Source organism: Apis cerana, linkage group LG10 (genome assembly GCF_029169275.1).
Source record: "Apis cerana isolate GH-2021 linkage group LG10, AcerK_1.0, whole genome shotgun sequence".
Lineage (NCBI taxonomy): Eukaryota > Metazoa > Arthropoda > Insecta > Hymenoptera > Apidae > Apis > Apis cerana.
In genome coordinates this window covers 9,728,375-9,748,918 of record NC_083861.1, presented here as the reverse complement: position 1 = coordinate 9,748,918, position 20,544 = coordinate 9,728,375, and the positions used below count along the sequence as shown (strand labels likewise).

At 50.5% G+C, this 20,544-nt stretch overlaps 1 long non-coding RNA gene across 1 annotated transcript in view; it reads left to right on the top strand.

The window, feature by feature from the left end:
* The window catches only part of LOC133666767 (uncharacterized), a 113,613-nt gene that overhangs the window by 79,875 nt on the left and 13,194 nt on the right, over nucleotides 1–20,544 (top strand). Inside the window, exon 2 of the long non-coding RNA XR_009831370.1 lies at nucleotides 3,892–20,544. This exon is cut by the window's right edge and continues 13,194 nt beyond it. This is a non-coding gene — a long non-coding RNA (uncharacterized LOC133666767). The remainder of the gene's footprint in view (nucleotides 1–3,891) is intronic.

The window sequence follows — 20,544 nt, the reverse complement described above, 5'->3', positions numbered from 1 at the left end:
TCTTCTTCTTCTTCCTCTTCTTCTTCTTCTTCTTCGTCCTCCGCGTCGTCGTCGTCGTCGTCATTCGCCGCCGTGTTTCTCCCTCCTCCTCCTCCCCCCTCCCTCCCTTCCCCCCTTCCTTATTTTCTTACTCGCGAAAATTGAAGCACGATTCTTGCTGGCCGTCGTTCGCGATATCCGTTCGCGAAAATATATACGAGAGATGTAATATTCAACTCGACCTCGTAACTCCCTGTTCGACCGGTGTTTAATTCCGATAATAGCTCGAGACGGATTGAGGAGGAGGAGATGGAGCAGTTGTTGTCTCGTTCCATATATATATATGTATATACACATATGTGTGTGTGTATGTGTATATATATAGGAGGAGAAAGAGCGTGACTAGCCGCGGAACCATATGCGGGAAGCATAGGTCAAAGGAATGATTAGCGCAGCGAAAATTCGAAGGCCGTCACGTGTTTCGAGGGCGGTTTGCGTTGCGGAAAAGTATATTGACTCGTGATACGCCATCTGTGCGAAGGAGGCCACCCTCTCTCGTCTCGGCGTTATTGGCAAAATTAATAAGCCCGGATCGCGGTGGTGAAATGGGAAGCGGTTAATTCTGCCGATGCCGGACCCGATGTTGGCGGATTAGAAACCTTTCCAAACGAATGGAAATTGTTTGCTCGGCGAGGAGACCGAACAAAGGCAGAGGGGTTGCCCCGTTCGTTCCTTCCACCGCCGCGCCTATCCTAAAGAAGCAACGGGTAATAAATTATCGGCCGGATGAATTCCGTTCCCGTAATCTCTGCAATACTCATTACCGCGCATTAAGCGGGACAAGTTTTCCAAATAAGAATATATATTTATACGTAACGATTAATTGCAGCCGATAATTTGTCGTGTACCGATTTATCATCCTTCTATCCGTAATGAATTTTCCTCGTTACATTCTTTCTTTCCCCTTCTCTGCACGTGTTCTCTATATAATTATAAAACACGTAAGATGGAGCAGTGACTGTAACTCGATATCTTACTCTTGCGCTCGTGGTAACGTTTTAACGACTCGAGAACGGGTTTTCGAGAAATCATTTAAGGAGGAAAAAGAACGATTACTGTTCGCACGGGCGGTAGTTCTCGGGAAATCGGGAGAGAGAGAGAGAAAGGGAGAGGGAGAGGGAGAGCGGTAGGGAAAATTAACGCCAGCGAGAATCAAGACGACAATGTGATTCATCAGTTAAATCCGCGTGCATAATCCTTTACACAGCGTCCACGATCCCCGTCCACTAAGCGTAGGCAACCATAGAGATGGGGATGAAGCAGGCGGAGGAGAAACGGGGTTGACGATGGCGGTTGGTTCTGTCAGCAGGGACCACGAATTATAATCACAGTTGTGGTTCATGCGGCTACGGGGGTGTGGATCGAGGTGGACGATAGAGGAAGAGGAGGAAGAGGGGGAGGGGGCAGAGGTGAGAGAGGAGAGGAGGAGAGAGACGACGACGACGACGACGACGACGATGACAACGACGACTACCACGACGTTGGTCCGTTTCGAGGGGGATGGAAAAGGGATGTATTTACCCGGGTACGGTATACACCGGCGCCACCGAGGACGGACCTAGATGGAAATCTGCGGCATTCAGAGGCACTGGCCAAGAAAATTGGCTGACAACATTTCGCACGGGGCGTCGAATTGCTCGATCCCGTCCCCCTGCTGGGACGGGGAACACCATGTTCACCGATATTTACGCCGGCCGAGCCCGACGCATCCGTTCTAATCGCGCCGCCCCACCGCTTCCATCCTTTATTTCCTGTCGCGAGCCGTGCTCGTTTAAAAGAGCAGAGTCCACGTACCGAACTGTCCCGAGTTCTCTATTCGCCCGTAACAACGGGAGCGTTTATGTCGGGCAAAGGCTTAGAGAGGCGTCTCCGCACGAGAGGACCTAATAATAATGATCGCCTCGTGGCCGACACGACCCGGCGAATCCTCGGCCAAATAAATCCGGCTTGATTGAATCATTGTCAAGCGAAACCGCGTTAAATACCCGTGAAATTAACCCGGCACGCGATCGCTGATTGGCTCGAGGGTATCGCTTTTAAAGCGCCGTTAGATAGAAGGCGCCTCGTTCTCCACGCCGTTCGTGATTAATGATTCGTCCGCAACGTTCGAGCCCATCGTCGTCGCGAATCTTTCAAATCTTTCGCGTCCAAAGGAAGACGCCTCTCTCTCCCTCTTCTCTCTCGAATCGAATTATTCGAAGAATAATTCCCGCGGTGAGTCAGCCGCGGTAAAGTTAATCGATTTGATCGGTAAACAGTGTCCATTGTTCGAATAAAACGCGTGGATCGGGCGAAAGGAGGAAGAAAAGCTATGGAAAAGGCTGCGTTTCTTTGTCTTCGAGTCCTAGCTCCTGCCTAAATAGTCGATAGTCGGGCATCGGGGCGATGGTGCGGACATATGGGAGCGCCATGTGGTCACCACCGTATCGTTCGTCGACGAAATACGGAAAGAGAGAGGGAGGAAGGGAGAGAGAGAGAGCGTGGAAGCGACCCTTGAAGCGACCGCAAGAGGTGACGGGGATGTAGGAGAGCAGAGATTCGAACGTATCCGACGGCTAAACGCTCTCCGCAATTTGTAGCAATTTGTTAAGTAGCCGGCCGGAACATTACCTATATTGCGTTCACTCTCCTCTCCCTCGACCCCTTGGAAGATATACGGGGAGGAGGGGGGAGAGTAGAGTACAGATTTATCGTCCCGGATCGCGGACCGAAACGGATCGGCTCGGAAAAGGAGTCACGACCCTGACTCCGGGGATAAATTCTCTCCAACGCGTACGCGCTCGCTCGTTTCAAGCCTTTTGCGAATTCGCGGAAAGGAAGGCCGAAGGGGGGAGGAGCAGGAGGAGCAGGAGGAGGAGGAGGAGGCCTCCATTCATTATGAAAAGAGGCGGTACCAGCACCAGTGTTGTGCCTCGAAGCTGAAAATAACTTGACCTCGTTCCAGCATCGAGTCGACGCGATTCGACGCGCGCGCGCCTCGACTTTTCGTCGAGTCATCGGCGATGAAAAGCAAGAGGAAAAGAAAAAAAGGGAAAGAAAGGAAGAGGTGCGCGGAAAAAGCCAAGTACACACGAACCCCCTCAAGGAAAAAGGAATCCGGTGTAACGCAAGGATTCCGTGAAATCGGGGGGGTCGCCCGGCAGACAATTTAAATCGTAGGTAAACGTCGAGGGTGCTCGTTTTATCCCCCGAGCAGACCTTATCGAAGTCTCTCTCTCTCTCTCTCTCTCTGTCTCTCCGTTTCGAGGAGGATCGTTCCTGTGCGTTATTCTTCGCGGTGTAAGAGGGCGAAGAAGATTCGAGACGACGACGACGACGAAGAGAAGAGCGAAGGAACGACTTCTCGGTCTTTGGTGGATGCTTTTAGTCGATGAGTTTCGCTTCCCTACATCCCGTTTCGCTTTCGTCTCGTTCCGTGGCATCGATGTCCTGCCCTAACCCAGCTTTCTCATCCATATGTAACAGTCGCCTGGTATTAATGACAGGGGGAAAGAGGAGCACGGAGCACGACATGTCGAGTTTCTTTATCCTAGAAACTCTCGCTCTCCGTCTCCTCCCCCTACCATCCGTTTCATCCTCCTCGGTTTTACACGGTATTGCGGTTTTATCGTTCCCTTTTTCATTAGCCCGATAAAGCATAATGGAATTATTTGTTTCCCGTTTATACCGACCGATTGCATCATGCCGTGGTTCCGCGATTCCTGGCAATAAGTTATTCAGAACGATTGTCATGTGTTCCGTCGTCGAAAAGAGAGCTTTTCACTCGATAAAATGGAACGCGTGGAATCTAGGCCAGACACCTTTTCACCCTCTTCTCTTAATCTTCCTCATCTTTCTTCTCTTTTGTTGCAGATGGGGGCAAGAGGAACCGAAGAGGAAGGAAGGAGGAGGAGGAGGAGGGGACGCGATCGCAACGACACGTAAGAGTATCTATCCGAGAAGGAAGAAAGAGAGAAAGGAGGAGAAAAAATCGTTTTATTACTATCAAGAAAATTACGTTGCAAGAGACGCCGAGTCGATATATTTTCATAATCGTCGAATTATCGTTCGGTCTGCCTGGCTTGCAAAAAAGATTACCGACATCCGTCTACCGATTGATTTTCGTGGAAGGGCCACACACGCGCAACAATAACCGACGTAACGGATGAACAAGTTGAAAAACCGATGTTCGTCCGTGGCAGCAGATATCCGCCAGGTAGGCGAACGTATTAACGAGCCGACCGTGTTAAACACAAGACGAATGTCGAACGTCGAGAGAGCGAGACGCGATTCGAAACAACCGTTTCCCTCCGTCGAAAACCTTCTCGACGGAACGTGGAACCGTGTCCACCGTCCCGCTTCTCCATCGCTTTTCCTAAGCGAGTTTCGAACGCTCGTTAGCCCGAGGAGAATAGGATCTCGCCGTCCTCTGTGTCCGCGGACATATGTCAGAATTAATCGCACAATGAGCGCGGCACAGGTTGAAGAGGGAAGAGAGAGAGGGGCGACCGACGCCCAGACAGTTTTTCAAAGGTTGGGTAAAGTGGTTGATAAAGAGGCGGCAATCGGTTAGGCTTTTTAAGCGAGGCGCGATGACGGCCACTTTACCTGCAGCGTGCCGGTGGCACTCGGCCCGACCGTGGTCGTCGGACAATCGTGTTGAAAAGACGAGGAAGAGGAAGGGGAGAGAGAGGGGTTCACGGGTTGTCGCGTACGCGCGTTTGTTCTCTCGCTCTTCAATGGCATCCTCTCATCCATCGGCATCGGTTACGGTCTCTTTTTCGAAGGAATTTTCTTTCTTTCTTTCTTTCTCCCTCCTCGCCGTTTCTTTTCTTTCCCTTCCTTTTTTCCTTTCTCTTGAACAACTCGAGAGGAGAGGAGAGCCGCCGCAACGCACTCGACTCGTCCGGGCATTACACTTGCAGCTAGGCGCCATTTGTCCGCAACTTTTCACCACAGGCATAAGGTTCCATTAACGGGATCTAAGCAGGATCGATTCGATTCGTGCTTCTGGTTAAATGCTCCCAGCGCGGCAGTTTAGTCCCGCGTAAATTGTCCCCTCCCCCCTTCCTCTCCTTCTCTTTCTCCCGGTCCGTTTTTGCACGTGCGTTTAACCGTACAAATTACACGAGCGTAGAATCCCCTCCCCTCCCACGAATACCGAGCCGAACCAACGCTCTCCATGCCCCGCGGCTCGCTCGGCCGAAGAGGAAAAGCGACAGAGAGAGAGAGAGAGAGAGAAAGGTCGAAAGAGAGGAAGATTCGAACATGTGGCATCATTTGTTACGTTGCAAAGTGGGGTTGGACGCCTGTTGGACGAGCACGGTTTTATCTAAACTCGCTTAACTCGCGTCTCTCCTTCGCGTCACGATCGAATACGCGTTCCGAGACATTTATCGTCCGCGTTAATCCGCGTTTTCCGACTCGAAAGGAGAAGAAGAGGAGGAAAAACAACGAGTAACTTACTTCTTCTTGCCCGTAAAATCGACGACGAATTTGCCAAATTGACGGCGAATCGAATTTGGGGGAGGAGGAAAGCGATGGAGAGAGAGAGAGAGAGGACGCGTGGCACAGGCGCAGATACAGTGGATGGGGATCTCGGTTTCCGTGGACATATGGTCAGCCGTGGCAAAAAAGCGGTACAGAAACGGCGACAGAAGTTGGGAGTGTCGGCGAGCGATATATCAGGGCTTAAACTGTCCCGTCGTAGCAGGCATGTCCTACGCTCCGCGCGCTAGATCCTCCTGCACCCTGCGCCCTGGCCGAGTGGATGGCTGGCCGGCTCGGTGATTCGCCGGTGCGCGTATGGCACCGCGTCCTTCCAAGCCAGGGGTGGTCGGCATTAGTTAATAGCAGGCCGGGAAACGCGTTAACGCGAATACGAACGAGTGGAAGCTCTAACCGAATGCGGTTTCCAATCTGTTAGGCTTCGCCTCGAGTCGATCGTAGGGGAGGAGGAGTTTTCCTCGAGGCGTGCGAGGGAGGGCGGGGGATTGGCGAAATTCGGTGAAAAATTTGCAGCGAAAGCGAGCGAGCACGTAAAGGCAAAGGTAATCAGGAGCCGAGTCCACTTCTCGTCGCCCGGAGAAAACTTCATTACGCATTCAGCTTGGCACCGGGATTATCATATCCAGAAGAGTCCTTTGACGAGCGGATCCCTCCCCGATTCCGTGAGAGCGGAAAGGAGCGTGGAAAAATATAAAACTCCAAGAATCTCGGCGGGGCCCGAGTCCTAGGCGGGCCAGCTACCAGAAACGACAGACGACTTCCAGTTAGAAGAGAGCGAAACTCATCGTGGACGCGCAATGAATAAAAATCGTTTGAAGTATCGCTAGGTGCAAATTAACGCATAATCGTCAAACGTAATGAGACCCGTCGCCCTCCGCGTAAACGAGACGAGTCGAATCTTTCTCCGCGGCTCCACTCTTCGCCTTGCCTCGCCAAACTTTGATTATTTTTATAATAACTTTGCCCTGCAACGGTCCTTCTGGCTCTCCGTCCATCGTCGCAGCCTCCGCCTCCGCCTCGCCCGCCTCAAAAGGGCTCGCTTCTTTTCCACGTCTTGCTGCCTTTCGTTTCGTTCGTCGACGCTACGCGAGACGGAATAATTACTCATTAAAATGCACCTGTCGCTTTTTATGAAGAAGAAAGAGAGGAAGAGAGGAGGAGGAAAGGATAACGAGGGCACGAGGCCCTCGAGAGCAAACGATGCGTACGTGTTCGGCCGATACGATCGTCGATCAGGATTCATCGAAGCGTGAGGAACAAGGCGGACGACGCGTTTAAAAGCTTTTTGCGACGGGAGAAGACGAGGAGGAAAGAGGCGAAAGGAAGAGAGATCGCTTTTTCCACGGTGCTTACGCAACCCTTGCTCGATGCCGAGGCACGCGGTATCAATTAATTCCGTCCATATATCTGGCAGGATAGGAATCGTGCATTGTGACCGAGGCCGCTTTCTCGGTGACTAGGCCCGACTACTGGCGACCGACGGCCAGCCTCGTTTTCTCTCGTCACGGCACGTGCCGTGCACAATGCCGCCGAATGACTGCCGTGCCGCGACGACGACTTCCATCATCGTCCACGATCGACAACGCTGTCGCGCCCTTTTCGCCCACCCCTCGCCCCAAATACCAAAGACAAACAACACCACCGATACCGAAAACCATTTATTCCCTCTCTCCTTGTCGTCCCTTTTAATCGAATATCATCCTTTGTCCGCCCTCCCCTCCTCTGGATGGAGGTGGTGGGCGGGTTCCTCGCACACGCTCCTCCAACCGTCTACCTCTTTTTTATTGCCTCTGCAAATTAACGAGATCGCCACAACCGATCGTACACGACGCTTCGTGCACCGCTCTTTTCCACTCGACTCGTCCCCGTCGTAGAGGATCCGAATTTCGATTCTCCGCCAAGTTTCGAGACACGATTCAAATTTCGGCCGAATGCAGTGGCAGCGATGCTTCTTGCCTCGCGGAAAGGATTCCAGGATTCGTGGATTTTTAATGCGGTCCGTTTCTTCTCCCTGCCCTCCAACGAGCGATCACCTTGTTTGGCGTTCCGTTCCGAAGAAACCAGCCTTCCATCTGCATTCTACGCTCGCGAGAGAGACGCTTTTGCGAGTCTGCGCCGCGGTATTTATTTGGAGAAAACCGGAGAACCGAGGGGATCCATTAGCGATTTACATCGGCTCCGATTTCCGAGCAAAATCGTCGCTCGTCACGATTGCCCGTCGTGATTTCGCCGTTTCTTTCTCTTCCTCCGAAATGGGGAGGAGAAGGGGGAGAAGGGCGAAAGGAGGAGGAATTTCGTGAATCGACGAGGCTCGTTGAGATCGCGATGATGATGAATCGAGGTTCGCGCGGCCGAAAAGTTGGAGCGGCCGATACGCATCTGCCGCTCGAGCGGAAAAACCGCAAAGGAATCCTCGGTTGGGAAAAACCGAAGGCGTGGCTGATGGATGAAGATCGATGCCGTGTACGCGACACATCGTGCACCACCGCGTCGCTCGCCTCCTTTCCCCTTTCCCCGCGGCGTCATTACACTTCATATTCCTCCACCGTGTCGACTTAATGTCTTTCGACACGTGCGAGGATCGAGGCGCGCCAGGTGGCTTCGTGGCCCACCGTTTAAAAGCCCAACCATTTTTACGATGGCACGCGTTCGAACCGAGAGAGAAAGAGAGAGAGTCTTCGATAGAAAGACACTTGCGAAGAAGAGGCGCATAAATCGCCAAACTTTTCCAACGAAACGGGAGAAACTATCTTAAAGCAGGGATGGAGGAGTCGTCCATACGTTTTCCTTCCAATTCTTCCGCGATTCTTCTACGACTTTGAACCCATTTCTTCGTCGTAGCAATCACCATCTCAGCGAGCTTTTAACCGATTTATGCTCCTTATCCCTCTCTCGAAGCAAAGGAGAGATTCCAACGAATCATCGTCGATATTGTTTACTTCTCCCCTCCCCGAATAATCGTTCCTTTGTGCCCGTTTTCACCACCAACATTCGCCGGAATCGGATCGTTGGATCGAGGAGGATCTAAATCCACGCAGGAGCGTTCGAGCAGGGGAAGCTGTCAGGGCGCGATTATTGATGACGCGCATTGATGACCGTCGTGAAAGAGCGCTGACCGCTGTCTTCAGCCGCTGCCGGCTAACGCGAACATAATGCCCGGCTTTTTCCCTCATAAGGGAGTCCGCACGACAATACGATTTTCATTTTCGGCCCGAGGGTAAAGCCCCTTCCTTCCCTCTTTTCAATCCTCTTCCTTCGACCTCCTCCTCCTCCGGTTCACTGGTGTATCGCGATCATCGTTCGACGACGCGGCTAAGTCTCCTCCTCTCGTCGCGGTTGTCGTCCCGCGAACACATCGGAGGTAATGGCGTGTGCCCTTTCGAAAGCCCCTCCCCGCCGTTCCACACGATTTTGCCCCGCATCCCCGTTATTTATCACTTTCCAGTGAAGTTTCCAGACTCTTCTCACACCCTCAACCTCGAGAGAAACAGAGAGATACGCTGGAACAGAGGGGAGGAAACGAGCTGTGGACGTTTATCCGTCATAAAGCTCACCCCGCGTTAAGGACACGCTCTTCCGGTCAATTGTCCTCCACATCGACGTATCCTGTAATTAATCTCGACGCGTAGATCGAGATCCCGAGGAAAATGACGCGCACCGATGCGTTTGTCTCGTCGAATCGTATCTCCGTTGTACTATCCTCGCGATACATGCAACACGCTCTATCTACCGAATTTAAGATCTATCTTCTTCGAGGAGAAACGGAATAGGATCGTTCGATAATCATTTCCAATTTGAGCAAGCGATATTCGGAAGTGAAATAAAGTGAAAAAAGGAAGGGAGGGAAAAAGAAAAAGTCGGGTGTGCGCGGGCAAATAAAGCTGACGCCGAGCTGATCGCGCTCGCACGTGTGTTTGCCGGTACCCGCGGCGCCCTGCGAGAGGTCCACGGAGCGGAACTGCGGGCAAAAGTGCGGAGAAGGTTTCGGTATCAAGCGTAATGGGAAGAGGTTGTTCGGGGGTCGCGTGGTTCCGAAGGGAATATAGGCTGACCCGTTGCGCAAATCCGTAAGGGGGAGTCCGCGGCTACGGAAGGGATCAGGGCCGCCACGTGACGAGCGTGTTTGCTGGGTACACATAGCTCGGTGTTTGGTACACACGGCCTTGGAAGGCACAATGCTCGATGGGCTCCGCCAAAACAGCGACGCGACGCCGGCATAAGCGATATTTGTGTCAGCATAAAGGACCCCCTAAAGCCGTGTTAAAAGAACAACGTCCCCCTCCATTTCACTCTCTCTCTCTCTCTCTTCCTCTTTTTCCCTCTCGGTCGGATGCGTCGGAAACAGCGGGACAAAGGTGACGCGTGTCTTTTCTGCGCTTAACAGGCGCGTGGTAAGAGGAGCTTTCCTCGATTTCGCGAAATTTCATTTAAGAAGAGCAATGAATTCCTCGTAGAAATCCGTGTGCACTCGCGCTATTAAGCGACGCACGCGTAAGATATTCCTCGATTAACCGATTTATCGGCTCGTTGATCGCATTCCCTTCACGCGTTTGTATTACGTATATACCTGGAATTCTATACCCTCCGCGCGTTTGCATATATTCGAGCTAATCGCGATCGTTCCCTTTCCCCTCGCTCCTATCCCTCCGTTCCATTCTCTCTCCTTTTCTCTCCTCGTTTTTTCCACGCCTACCCGAAATATATATCCCAAATATACGCGTAAATATCGAGTCTCTTCAACGGACGATCACTCCTCCGAGTCGAACGGAAGTCGAGAAATATTATTCGCGGAGAGAAGGAGAACAAACGGGAATCGGATTAACCGGTGAACGTGGAGAGACGTCGGTGGCAGCATAGGATTAATTGGTATAGATAGTCAGGGCAGCGGAAGACTATGACGGCTTAACTAGAGTGCGCCAGCTCCCACGGAGATCGGACACCAGACAATCCTTCCTACCTCGTGGCTAGACTTATACACCGGTGATGCAAAGCCAGATATAGTTCGGACTTGCACACTCGTTTCGCTTGCGATAAAAGTAATAAAGGCAAAACGATGACATGTTTATTGCGGATAATTTTTACCGACCGGCAAATTCCTTATCTCTCTCCACGTCTACCGTGTCTCTGGTCTAAAGTTGGAAAAAGGTTATACGCTGCCGATAATGTACGTAACGTGCAGCGTGGCTTATATGGTCGAGGAAAAAAAGCCGACCGTTGGGAAATAAGGAGGAGAAAAAAAGCAAAACAAAGTTTGTCCTCTTCTGGATTATCCATCTGTTTATCGCATTCGTTTATCGCGCGTGGGAACGTTTTTCGAACGCCGTGAGAGGAAATGACACAAGGTAGCAGGAAAGATGAAAAATAAAGTTTTTTAACCCTTTCCAGCAACTCGAGATGATCTCGGGATGGCTATATACGTTTCTCGATAAAGAAACGAACATCTAAGCAACGATATTTACGACGTATCGATACCGCGCTCTCGTTAATTGAGCATAACGTTGAAATCTATCGAGTTGAAACGTGGCCTCTCGAGGATAAAAGAAATAAGGAGGACGCGTAAACGAGAGAAAAACAATTAAATACGTACGAGGAAGGATTGGGGGATGGTGCTCGACTTCGGTGCGAAAGGGCAGCTGAAAAAAATCCGCTTTCAAACGAGCCGGAACCCAAAGAGCGTGCCCCGCGAGGATTTCCAGCTAAACGACCGTTGGCTAATGTTCGCCGAGGACGAGACCCCGTACACCCGGTTTCCTACACCGACGACAGTCGCATTAGCCACAGGACGAGGTTACAATGGACCCCTCTGTTTTTCACGCTCCATCGGGATGCTGGGGTAGAGAGAAGGGGGAGAGAGAGGGCACCACCAACCCCCTCGTTCTCTTCTCGGTCAAAACCCCCTACTTAGCGGAGAAGATTTGTGAATCAGACCGTCAGATAAGGGAAAAAAATTTGACGAATCATCGAATCGTCTCTTTACCTTCTCTTTTTCCGGAAAGGAAGAATATCGCCGTTGAAAACCTCGATACCTCTTCCAAGGTATATAAATGTGCTCGAACGAAATACGGTAACGAGATTCTTCTACGCAGTTACAGCGCGCTTTGGAATATTATAAATATTTATAGTACGCCTAGCGCGTCGTCGCGTCCGCTTCGCTCGACGATCCACGCACGAATAAAGATTCGTCGTACGGCGTTCCCCTCGGCTTACGAAACGATGATAACAACGATAGCGATATAGGTGTTGCCGCGATTAATTTCTCGTGCATACGTGTACGTGTGTTTATATATTTACGAAATAGCAGAAGAGATGTCGCGTAGATTCGTGTTTCGAGGGAAAAAGAAAAGGGAAAATCTTTGGAGCACGAGGAGAATTGTTTCGAAAGTCAGAAAAATATTCGTCGTGGAGGATTGGTTTTGCACACCGTCGGTGTCACGCTAAATCTCCGGCGCATTGTTCGCGCCCCCTCTAACCGTCACGATTTTCCATTGGCACCCCTCGAAATCCAGCCAGCACAGTCAACCTCCACCCCTTAGCTCTTGCTCTTGTTGCCCTCATCCCCCCTCGCGTCCGTCAGCTTCACCCTCGGATTTCGTGATCACCGCGCAACGAATATATCCGTCCAATCGAGTAGTACGACGGTTGGCATTCGACCGGCTACACCCCACGAGAACACGTCGGTATCTCGCTCGTCATCCTCCTACATGTTTCCCTCCCCTCTTCTTCTTCTCTTTTTCTTTTTTTTCCCTCCATGTTTCTTCCCGTGTTGTAATAGATTTTTTCGACGCGTGTTTTCCAACGCTTTGATTACAGATTTTTTCTTCAATTGCAACAAATTTCTCGATGAAGAGAGAATTGTTATCCGACACGTCTCTTCTTCTTTTTTCCGTTCCCTCCCGTGTTGCAAACGTGTTGCAATAGATTTTTTCGAACGCTTCGATGAAAGATTTTTCTTCTCGTGCAACAGAAGAGAAGAGAGAATTGTTAATTACCGTGGCAAACAGTGACTATTGAGAAATTCACCGATTCTCCATTAAGATTCGCTCTTAAATGACGAAACTTCGAGTAAATAGCTCGCTGATCTATTATTTTCGTGCATTTTCACTCGGTGCAGCAGATTTTACGAGGAGCATTTCGTAAGATTTCGGAAATTCTCGTATCGCGGTTGGGAAGGAAGATAAATCGGCGTTGGAGAAAAATCGTTTTCCCCGGCGCGGTGGCAACGTTTCAACGTGATATTTCACGCGTCCGATTGGCGTGATTAACGGGAACGATTAATAATTAAGATCCTCGAGCGGGATCTTCCCCCAGAAAGCCGCGGGCTTCTCTCTCTCTCTCTCTCTCTTCCTCTCTCGCTTCGCTCCGCCGGGTAATGGCAATTTACGCGTCCCGCGGGACCAGATAACTTCATATCTTCCCGGTAATCATTTATTCTCTCAATGGGCATGATATTACCAAATTGAATTAGATAAGCGGTTACGTGTGTATCTCTTCCTCCACGTGCGTGTTGCAAGAAATTCGGGGCGAACGTTTCAATTTTCCTTCCCGTCGTTTGAAGTCAATTTCCATTATATATTCCCCAGACAATCGATATAAAATCTATGAACAGAGCATACGTACGCGCAATCAGAGGAACGCATTTGAGAAACTGCCTACACGACTCTTGACGATCATCGGCGACGATTGATCACGATCACGATTAGTCATCCGGGAGAAGAATCGAGAGATCGCCCACGCGCGTATTACGGCGAAGGAGGGGGCTCCGCTGCGTTTGATTCGACTCGAGATCGAACAATGGCCTACCTGTCCACCCTACTCGTCCATCGCCGTTCAATACCCACTTCACCCAACGAATAAATTCGCAAAGAGAAAACACGGCTACCGAGCACGGCTTATTCAAATAAATAAAGGGATGGTTACGCATACGCGCGCGGACGGATGGGCGGACGGGTAAATGGAGAACGTATTGAAACTTAAACGGTGCCGCAAGTGTCGTCGAAAGTAGCACCCGTGTATATATACACCGGGGGGTGGGGGAAAATGTTTTGTTACCGGCGCGCGCGCGATCCTACGCCACGTGGCCGAGATTAATGTGTTTTGATTTTTAGACTTCGTATTATAGGACCTTCTCCTCTTCGTTGTGCACGCGCGCCACGCGCTCTCCACCCATTCGTTCATTCGCGACGGAACGAGCGACAGGAAGCGCGCGAATTTCTACGAGGGAAACTCCATCGAATCGATCTTTTTTCCTTTTCGACCTCCCCCCCGCTGATCCCATGTCGGGGATGGGTATTTAAGGGCGGAGAAATGAGGAAGGGAACGCGCTTCCCCCGTTATTCGCGGTGGAAGGAGAGAGGAGGAATGAAAGAAAAGAGAGTTCGCTTTTCAGGAAGAGTTAAGAGTCAGCGTGTCGCGTGTGACGCGAATTCCTGTTCGAGTCGCCCGCCCGCTTCCAGAATCGAAGGGAAAATCGAAGGGAAGGGGGTACAGGGAAACACAGCATTCGCACGTTCGTTTCAATTTATCTCCGGTTTTTAACGTTTCAATTTAATTGACGGTACTCGAACGACAAAGAGAGGGGGGAGAGAGTCCTCTCTCTCTTCTCTCTCTCTCTCTCTCGAGAAGAGAGGGAGGAAGAGACGACCCGATTAATTCCTTTGTCGCCTATCTACCGGTGGAATAACAAACCTCTTCGGCGGACGGGAGTCGAGAGGATACAAGGACGATAAAATCACGAGGGTCCACGGGACGGTGGATAAAAAGACTGTAAAGCGAGGAGGGGACGAGAGGGAATATAGAGAGAGGGAAAGAGAGGAAGAGAGAGGAGGAAGGGGGATTTTTCTGGGGGTGGCAGAGGTTTGGAAAGGATGGAGGGAGGCGCGTCCTCCTGGCGAGTCCTCCCTTCATTTTCCAGGATCGGTCGCCGTCGTGAGCAGAGAGGAGGAGGAGGAGGAGGAGGAGGAATAGCAATTAAAAGTATCTGGCACAATCTTCGTTAAACTTCTTCCTCGTTGTTGGTCGGCGGAGGGAAAGGCATTATTAAAACGTGCCGTCGGCTGCAACCGCCGCACCTTCTGCTCACTCCCCATGATTTTCCTCTCCGTGTCCCCTCGCCCTCCCCCTGTCCTCGCCTCCCCTCTTCCCTAGGCTAGGACCATCTTACGTTTTCAACTCTTTTGCATAGAAAATACTCTCGCAACTCCGCCGAATATCCGTAAAGTTGTAAGTATCAAGCTGTTCAAAGATTCTGACATCCTCCTCGGGAGTGCATACCGAGAATTTCGCCACTTTCGTTCCGTTTCCGTTTCACTTTCCTACCTCTCCGCCTCCTTCTTACCTTCTTACCCCTCCCACCCCTCTTCCACACCCTTTTCGCATGTAAATTTTTCATAGATTCTCGCGAGATTACAATGTTGCGGAGATTACATCCATGCGGCAACCATCGTCGTCGATCGGCTAAGAAAAAAGAAAAGAAATCGATTTCACTTCGACTTCGCTCCTCCTCGACACGTTGCAGGGAGAGGGAGGGAATTTAATTTCATCCTTAGACAATTATTACCGCGCGGATACTTGGAGGTATCGACGGGGTATCGAAGGAACGAAAGTGTTTAACGGCATTGTTCGAGCGGAAATCTCGATTATACCGTTGGCTTTCGCGCGATAAAATAGAAGGCGCGAAAGCGTGGCGGTTTTCTCCGTGGGGGAGGGGAGAGGGGCGAAACGTCACGGCGGAAGCCCCCGGTTTATCGAGAATTTTGAGAATGGTAATGCGGAAGAAGGCCGGGGAGAGACATAGGGAGTAAAGGAAGACGTTGAGCGGGGTTTTGGCGGAGGAGGCGAGAGGCGTTGCGTAAGAAAGGGAGAGAATAAGTTCTCAGGGTCTCTCCAAGTAATCCTGCTCTCGGCACCACCGAGGTCGAGGAATATATATATATATATATATAAAGGATGAAAATACCTGGAGTTAGAGAGGTCTTACTCCGTCTCTTACTCACCCTCTTTTCACGGGATCTCGCACCATCCCACTCCACCCCTCGCCCCATCACCACGCAGACCTAAATAAGATAGAAGTCGTCATATAATTCCGCGACTAATACCCGTCCCTGTTAAGCCCTGTCCTGTGGCCGATTATGCGCCGTGTCGTTCGTTTCGTCTACTTCTCTCCTCTTTAGGGATTAATAAATTTCTTTAAATTCTCTCGAACGAATTTTGAATTGTTCGCGTTCGAGATCGTGGAAAGATGATTTTTGAAAGGACGAAAATTACTACAAGTATCGGATCCAACGGAGGGAGCGGATCGTGCGAAACTTTCGTTGCGACGACGAAAACGACAGAAACGTCGGGACACGGACGAACGAGAGGACATTATGTCACAGTTGCTGAGAACGGCTCTCACGTTTACGATTGGCAATAGTGAGAAAGCTACCCACAATATCGCTCGATTATTCCGTTAGACTCTCTTGGAAACTCACCTTGAAACGTGAGAACTTTTCTACGATTAAAAGATTTTCCTTTTTCTTTTCTTTTTTCAATGCTTCGCCGGCTTCCCCGAGCTACGCATCCGTTTACCGCGATAATTCGAAAAAAGAATTCGATGTTTATTCGCGAGAAATATTACGAATTTCTCGTTCGACTCGTAAAAAGAAAAAAAAAAGACAAGACACCGTTTCTCCTCGCTCGTCTCTTTTCCCTTGGAAACACGTCCCAAAGCACGCGTTCCCCGCTTAAAAATAAATTAATTAAGATCTAACGACGACGATCCCATAGCTCGGTAACACCCACTCGGGTGAAACGCATCGTTGGGGAGAGTCGAGATGGAGAAAAGCAAATACTTTCGAGAGGGGGAGGGGTGGTGGCTGCCAGCTCAGCCCGAAGGGAATGGGTAAGCGGAAGAACGAGAAAGAATTCCGTCACGATCTCGTCTGCGCTTGCTTTGTCCCCTGCTTTGATTTCTTCTCTTCGGTACTCGACAACCGAGAGAGCGAAACGTCGAGTGGGGAAGAAAGAGAGAGAGCGTGGAGAGACACAGACATCGAGAGAGAGAGGGAGAGAGGGAGAGAGAGAGAGGCTTTAGCTGGTTCGGTACCGGGAGAGTGAACGATATTTACATGCGATTTGCATACTAGTTGATCCCTATTGCTTCCATCTCCAACGAGGCAGCAGGGGCGGCGGACCTACACCCGAACCCTCCGTCATCCCGCGTTTCTACTCCTCTTCCTCTTCCTCTCGTTCCACGATTCCACGAGTTTTCATCTCTATCTCCGCCGCCTCCTCCTCCTTCACCTCCGTTCGAGACTTCGCACGTTCCCGTCGAACCGCGTAAGCGAAACCCTTAACGCTAAAATCCGGAGCGGGGCATTCGACGCGTTCTTCCTCGAAATCCTCCTCGTTATCATCCTACACCTTAATGAAGTGCCCTCCTCTCCCTCTCGCTTTCCTCGCTTCGTAAATAATCTCGCGTGACGTCTCGCGTGTAAGAAAAATAATATTGGAGCGAAGGAAGAGGAAGGGGGTGAAAGAGAGGAAAGCGATTTGGAAATGAATAGAGAATGAGATAAACGAAGAGAAACGGGATGGAAGGAAGGGGAGTTATCGTTATCAAGGAGAGGAAGAGGAAGAAAAAGAAGGAGGAAGAGAAGGAGAAGAAAGGTTGGCAAGATGTTTCCAGATTTCGCTTAGGGATTCGCCGACGGATTAAAGGAAGTTGGCAGAGAGGCGTAATCAGGTCATATAAATGTGGCTGGCTAATTGCAGATAGTCGGTTTCACGGGGACGCGCTTGTTAAGAGAGCGGCGGAAAGGTAAGACCCAAAGGTGGTGGTGGTCTTACGTCTCCTGACGGACGAAGAAGAAAGGGAAAGGGCTTCCTCTCTCTCCGGTTTCCTATCTCTCCGGCAAATGGGGAAGCCAAATTAGCCGGGATAATCAAGTCGGTCGGGCGTGGGAGGGTGGTAAAGTTATACCACAAACGACCAAAAGTCGTTTTCTTCGACGACGAAGAAATCGGCGAAAAGCTCCGTTCGAGCGGAAAACGTGGAAAAGGGAGCATGAGTTTCTCGACAATTCCATCCCGAGACAGCCGCGCGAATTTCGCTCCTCGAACTTAATTAAAAGGACGCGAGGAGGAGAGGAAAGTTTGTATCGAGGCTGGAGAGGAATCTAAACCACGATTCCACCCATTTTTCGTCGAACGGGGGTATATAAGGGGGGAGGATGAGAGAATCTTTTTTAAGAAAACCGAGCACGGGTCCATCCAGGAGCGGAGAAACCGAAGATTGATATCTGAACATGCTGGTGCCACGTGAGTTGCCGAGGCACGGCGTCTAATTAACTCCGTGACTGGCTGACCCCGGGTGACCCTGGGCTCGTTGCATGCTTCGATGGCGCCTGTGTGTGCTTGCACATACACGCACGTCCATCTACGTGCACACGTGTTGCATCGGGGGCCCCTCGCACACCTAACGGACCCGCTATTTCGTCGTAGATAGAGACATCATCGTGCCACCGACCCGCTCTACACCTTAACCTTATACGGCCCTCTTCCTCCTCCTCCTCCTCGATCACCAGCATCGAAGAATCCCTGCACGAACTCTCGAAGGACGCCACAGGGACTAGGAGGGCGGCCACGGAGAAATTTGAGGAGAAATTCGCGAAAAACTCTTGTCACCCTCCCCCTTCCCACGGAGGATGACGATGGAGGAACGACGAAACGTACCGTTAATCCTCTTTGCCCGCGATTTCGAATCGCGGCTCGAAACAAAGTGAGCGAGCAATCGAGATCGTGCGGTTTTTCACACGGCCTCGTGTAAAACGTGCCACCATGCCGCGTCCAAGAGATAGACGTATACCGTTCGCGATGCCCTCGCGGTGTTTCGTTAATTAAAATGAACGAACGAACGAACGAACGAACGAGCGAGCTGGTTAATTTTATGCGAGTGGCGAATCGGGCCGGCGTGCATGGCTTTCCCATTACCGCGCCCACCTCCCTCCTGCGTCGATTGGTCATTGGTGTCACAAACGATCATGCTCTGCTCCTCTGCCACCGTCATCGCTGAATATTGACGTTGCTCCCTTCTTCCCTGTGTAAACGCCGCCGTTATAATACGTGTATTTTTTAAACGCGTACCATTATCTTCTCCTATGTTGGAGGGGAGAGAGAATGAAATCTCTTCCTTTCCCATTGCGAAACGAAATTACAAGAAGTATTCGCTTATATTCTCCCAAAAAGCTTATCCGCCGTTGATGGATGCGCGTTTGCCGCGATGCACAGATTCGCGGGATTCGGTTAAAGGCGAGAAAGCGCGGGCAAAAGCGGTATTTAATAGCGGGCAGGAACAGTGATACAGCGTTTATTGCCGACAGACGCCTGGAATTTTGAGCAGGCTCGACGACACTCGGAATACTACCGTTTTATTTCATAGCCAACCCCTCGGCTCGCGCGTAATGGCGAATAAATTTTAATGAACGTCAAAAAAATAAACACCCGGCCTCTCCGGCTGTTTAATGGAGGTTTAATTTGACCGGTGTTAAACGGTCACGCGATTAACTTCCTCCTCCTCCTCCTCCTCCTACTCTTGCTACTTTTCAAAAGTATATCGTCATCGATCCTCGAACCCTACGATAAATAAGTCGATACAGAGGGGGCAGAAAAGAGAGAGAGAGAGAAGAACGGTTTCGCGTGAAATTTGAATCGAGCCCAGAAAATGTTTGTCGACTCTCGGAATGGAGCGTACCAGCTACGCGTCACTCGTATTTTTCGGAGGAATAAAAATTTTGTTAGCCGCTAGACCGAGCGATTTCAAAATTCTGATCGGCCGCGGTGAGGGATCGCGGGAGGGGAGGGGTGGGGAGAGTGGAGGGGGAGAGGGATCCAGCGAGTGTGGAAAACAGGGTGTGGCGCGTGAGAGCTGGCTCACCTGAAACAACACAACGTTTTCAGATCGCTGATCCCATAAGCGTCCACCGTTTGATCCCTCCGCGTTGTTTTGCGAACGTTGCGAACGTCCCTCTGTCGGGACGTTAATTCGCGAAAAACTAGAACCTTCGACTCGAGCAGACGCTTGCCGACTCGGTCGAACCCTCCCTCCAACGAAAACGGACGATTCAAGAATGATTGAAAGATAGGATTTTCGAGACTCCGATCTTCGATATCTTCTCGAAAACTTGGAGGATCGCAACATTTCACACGCTTAACGCGGCTTAACTCGCGCGAGTGTCAAGTGACGAGGTTATCTTTTTCAATTGCGCTTTCCAGCTGGTGGTGGGTGAGCGAACGTTTTTTTTTTTCGAGGGGTGAAAAGAAAGGCGACGTGGGGCGAGATACTCGTGGAGCGGTGCAGAATAGCAGAGAGAGAGATATATCGTGGCGTAATATGCAAAGCGGATCGGATGTACCCGGCGGGGGGTGAAAGCGGTAGCCAAGGGGTGATTAGCGGGACAAAAGCTGGCGCCGCTACAAGTGGAACCAAATTGGTAGAAAATTGATAATCAACCGCCAATATCAACCTCCATTGGGAACCGCGTGGCTCGTTATCCTTCGAGGAGAGGGCAAAGGATTACGCGGAAACACGGGCGAAATATTTGTTTTCACGGACGCATATATATATATATATATTATAAAAAGACGTATAAAATAAGCAAGGCGATTGATCGTGTCTCTTGGAAATTAATACGTAATAACGATTTGAAATATATTGCGCACGACACGCGTTTCACGAAATCATGAAATTTCTGGGAGAATTTACATTGTATTTTTAGGAAGAAGCGTCGTCTCGAGGAGATCGGGTGAACGTAGAAAGAGGTGGGGAGGCGCGTCAAAGGAAGAATCGAATAGAAAAAGGGATGAAACGTATGGAGCGTGAACAATATCCCTCGTAAAGAGTCGGGGCTCGAGGCTGGCCCCTGGTAAATGGAACACGTGTAAGGTGTCACATCTATCTGAAAAGTTCATCGTTACGAAGATACACGGATGAAAAGAGTTTCCTAGAATGTGAGCTATCTTTGGAACCACCATGGTGGCGAG